Here is a 5,282-nt window from a genome sequence, read left to right as displayed (position 1 = left end):
AAATAACTTATCCGAGGCTACGCTTATCAGATTAAGACGCAAATTATGCCGTTTCGAAGCTAAGACACAGGGCTACAATGTTCATGAAAGTCACTTAGTCCAGTTTATAATGTAACTTGGTCAAATTCTCAAATTACTAAACCAGAAATCAATTCATCGGCTGTTTAAATGCATTACACTGTAATGGACATATCTCAGAGTACACAAGTCCGAATCAGGTTTTCTTAGAGGCATTTGAAAGATAATTCAGAATACTACAACTTTCATGTTTTGGTAAAAAGCTAAATCAGAATGAATACTAGTAAAAAAAAAACGTGATAAATTGGACTTAACTGATGAAACGGACTGCTGGGAAATTTTTAAAACAGTGAGGGTATTTTGGACTTTTCACATCCTACGTTGCTCCGATTGAACTGAAATTTTATAGGCACCTATAAAACACCATTCTCTACAACTTTGCTTATTTGACCTAAGGCCAATTCGGCCTCTAAGATAAGGCTACAAAACCGGACAGAAGTGAAACATGAAATTCCAGAAATCTGGAATTCTTATAATCAATTGCTAACTTCTTTGTTTTTGGCTTGCTTCACCATCTTAACTTCCCATATTAAACTTTAAACATCAAAGCCCCAAATTTTAAGCACTAGAAAAATCATAGGAAAGCTGAAAAATATTCCAATAAAATGGAAAATCATGACCCAAGCCTCTATTTCACCACATACCTCAATAATTCAACCATATGTGACATATTTAGCAACTAATCGTGAATTTAATCGGAGAGTCAAGGTTCCAGCATGTATACCTTTCCAAGGAGACTAGAAACAAGTGTTCAAGGCCTTTGTTCCTCAAGAAAATTACACCGGTAGGTAGCCTTTGTGCTAGATAACAACTTAATCGGAGTAGATTTGCGCGAATAGAAGAAACTTTTCAAGATTTGGAGAAGAAATGAAGGAGAATGAGATGAACTCTCTTTGTCTCTCTCTCTCTCTCTTATTTTGGCCAAGATGCAGAATTAATGAAGGAAATTAAGCTAAGCTTGTGTTATAAGAAGGTTGGAAAGCTAAGGATTAATTCTAACCACAAGTTTGGCTAACACTTGGACTAATCTTGACCACAAATTTTTCTCTCTCTTGTTGCATTTCTAACCTCTAATTTTCGGCCAATAGGAGGGCTAAGAGGGGGAAGATATTTTGCTCCATTAATGATAAACTTGTATGGCAAGAAAGTGGTGATCAAGTGGTGGTTCAATCGGTAGTGCGCGGGACCCGCCGGTTCGCGCCGTTTTTCTTAAAATTCACGTACTAGGGTTTTTACTTTCCATTTACTAACCTTATCTCATGGCTACTACTCACATATTATTTCTCATTTAAAAGTCACTTTTAATCATCAAATTGATCCTCGGCCAGTACCGAAAATTCATCCGGCGGAAAAATCGAAAAACCCTAATTTTGCTCAAGTCATGAAACCGAAGCGGAAAACCCTATTTTCTAGGTTCATCTGCACTTATAGTTGAACAATTAGATAGTAGAGCTTTAATAAATAATAATTTTCAAATAAAAGGCATTTTTGAGGAAAAAAATGTAGAAAATTTGCGGGTCCTCACACCCTCTCCCCCTTAAAAGAATTTCGACCTCGAAATTCCAACTCGCACTAATCAGATCAAAAATAGTTCTCAAAAGTTGATCACGTACTAAGAATCATTTCAATCTCACCACAAGGATCTTTTGGGTTACAATATTTTCCAGACTCAGCTAAGATGACCCCGTCCGGTCTCTCACGTCACTTCCTAGTCACTAGATGTCCGTAGATTTCTTATATTCATTTTAGTCGGACAAAGCCTGTTCATGTTCCAAAATACAAGTCTCAAGTACCTAGTAGCTAGCATCGCCTCAACTCTGAAGTACTCGGGCACGAGAATCCAAAGTAGGATAATTCACAACTCGAGCCGGCCGGTCCCAAGAGTAAATCACCACATTCGAGATTCCTACCCAACATACATATCAAATTTCCTCCAATTATTAAGATAAAGGTTATACAACTTATAACATTCATGATTCACAACTTACATTTCTAGAAGGGCACTTAAGTCTTTACTCAATCACATAGTAAGGACCATAACACCACTTGGCCCTATCTTGCTCCTTTGTAGAGACCACGTGAAGTGACTCTAAATTACATCGCTATAAGCAATCATTTAACTTTCAAGCCGGTCCCACAGTTTGGTATCCTAAACATCAGCCTAGGATAAACTACAAAGATCTGAAGCCTAAGCTCTGATACCACCTGTGACGACCCCACCTCCCCCTAAGGCGTACCAAAGGGTTCGGCGGATCGCCTGCCCAGCTCTCGCCAGGACTCACTCACTATGGAACTCGAATCATGTATATACATCCATAGACAATAGATGCTCAAGTAAAAGATAAGAAACTTCTACACACCAGAAGTCTTCAAAGTTTTTACCATTCAAGTACAACCATCGAATATACAAGGGTTCTCATTCCTCATACAACCAGTCCGTGCCAAGCACTAGGGCGAGAACCATTACAAGGCCAAAGAACTAGATCAACTAGACTATACCGAACGCTCGTCCTTGCTCGCCTTCCCCTGCTAAGGAAAACAATTGACGTGGTATGAGCTAAAAAGCCCAGTGAGGTTCTATATATATAAACAAGTAATAAAACAAGGAACAGTAGTCATGTAATAACAATTAATCCAGAAAACATGTCCAATATAAAGCAATGATAATGCATTCATTAAAAGGATACGGGCTCCCAAGGAGCTCTTTGTTCGTTCGTTCGTTCCCCTGACATTTCCCCTTATTCCTCCAATTATTTGAAAATTTCCTTTTTGAGAAGTAAAACCCTCGTGCCTGCGTTCGTTCATTCATCCCTTTCCGGACGTTGGCCGGACTCCACCTACCCGGACATGGCCGGTCTACAAGATAATACTCGAGTATACCAAATTCACCCAGGTTCCTAATCGCTCGACCGAGTCCGCTTCTGGCTCGAGACGACCGGTAACAAGGGCAAGGGCCCAGTTCAGCCAAAAGGCTTACATTCATGCGCAACTAGTATTTCAACATTTAATCACCGAAAATTTCATATTTATTTAGGTCGAGTGCGATAAAGTACACACTCACCTAGCAAAAGTTCATTTTAAAAATCATAGAAAACAAGTAACATGTAATCAAATAGTCACAAATAACCACATAGATCCAACAATCCACATAGTCATAGGAACAAAACGTATATAGAACACTCACCTATTTACGCACAACAACCTGCAAAATATCCTTCCGGATATTATCTTTAGTCACCGAGAAAACCTAAGATTAAATGAAAAGAATATTACCACTCATTTGTCACAACCAATTAGGTGCAATCAAAGAGACTCGTCGCATGATGAGTAGAACGTATAAAAAGACTTTAAAGTGGAACGTGGACATTTGGACTCGTGGATAAAAATAACTAGGGTTTCATAGACCACACATAAAACCAACTCAAAAGGGTTATAAAATTTTCTAATGGAAACACTTGAACTAAAGACAAATCAAAATCCAACTAGATAGACTAGGAAATACCATTTTCGGAATCGTTTATGTGGTTGAAACCTATCTTATATTCAAGTAGATATTATAGACTAATTGTCTTAATGAAATTCATGAAAAAGAGAGGACAAAATACTCAAGAAAATCCTAAACTACTCCTCTTTATTTGGTAAGAGTAAGTAAACATTTGGAGTTTCCAATTGAAGAAGGATCATGTTTTTAAGATGGAAAAACGGTCATAGTATTTTACAAGTTCAAATAAACCTTAGCTTTCGGGCGAAAATTTAGGCAGCATGCCCTTTGTGTTTACCTAATTTTCCAGCAATTTTGGCTTCATTATTTTTCCTCAACCACAACCCAACATCACACATAAGCAATTCAAGTCAAGAGCCGTTCCATAGGCTCACAATATCATAAGAATAAGAAATACAGAAATAACAAGTGCAGAAATTCAATTTAGCAAAAGACAGATTTGACGTATGAAAGCGGAAATAACTTATCCGAGGCTACGCTTATCGGATTAAGACGCAACTTATGCCGTTTCGAAGCTAAGACATAGGGCTACAATGTTCATGAAGGTCACTTAGTCCAGTTTCTAATGTAACTTGGTCAAATTCTCAAATTACTAAACCAGAAATCAATTCGTCGGCTGTTTAAATGCATTACACTGTAATGGACATATCTCAGAGTACGCAAGTCCGAATCAGGTTTTCTTAGAGGCATTTGAAAGATAATTTAGAATACTACAACTTTCATGTTTTGGCAAAAAGCTAAATCAGAATGAATACTAGTCAAAAAAAAACGTGATAATCTGGACTTAACTGATGAAACGGACTGCTGGGAAATTTTTAAAACAGTGAGGGTATTTTGGACTTTTCACATCCTACGTTGCTCTGATTGAGCTGAAATTTTATAGGCACCTATAAAACACCATTCTATACAACTTTGCTTCTTTGACCTAAGGCCAATTCGGCCTCTAAGATAAGGCTACAAAACCGGACAGAAGTGAAACATGAAATTCCAGAAATCTGGAATTCTTATAATCAATTGCTAACTTCTTTGTTTTTGGCTTGCTTCACCATCTTAACTTCCCATATTAAACTTTAAACATCAAAGCCCCAAATTTTAAGCACTAGAAAAATCATAGGAAAGCTGAAAAATATTCCAATAAAATGGAAAATCATGACCCAAGCCTCTATTTCACCACATACCTCAATAATTCAACCATATGTGACATATTTAGCAACTAATCGTGAATTTAATCGGAGAGTCAAGGTTCCAGCATGTATACCTTTCCAAGGAGACTAGAAACAAGTGTTCAAGGCCTTTGTTCCTCAAGAAAATTACACCGGTAGGTAGCCTTTGTGCTAGATAACAACTTAATCGGAGTAGATTTGCGCGAATAGAAGAAACTTTTCAAGATTTGGAGAAGAAATGAAGGAGAATGAGATGAACTCTCTTTGTCTCTCTCTCTCTCTCTCTTATTTTGGCCAAGATGCAGAATTAATGAAGGAAATTAAGCTAAGCTTGTGTTATAAGAAGGTTGGAAAGCTAAGGATTAATTCTAGCCACAAGTTTGGCTAACACTTGGACTAATCTTGACCACAAATTTTTCTCTCTCTTGTTGCATTTCTAACCTCTAATTTTCGGCCAATAGGAGGACTAAGAGGGGGAAGATATTTTGCTCCATTAATGATAAACTTGTATGGCAAGAAAGTGGTGATCAAGTGGTGGT

This window comes from Coffea arabica, chromosome 1c, assembly GCF_036785885.1.
Source record: "Coffea arabica cultivar ET-39 chromosome 1c, Coffea Arabica ET-39 HiFi, whole genome shotgun sequence".
NCBI lineage: Eukaryota > Viridiplantae > Streptophyta > Magnoliopsida > Gentianales > Rubiaceae > Coffea > Coffea arabica.
The sequence above is the reverse complement of the archived record's forward strand: the minus strand, read 5'-3'. Positions refer to the sequence as shown.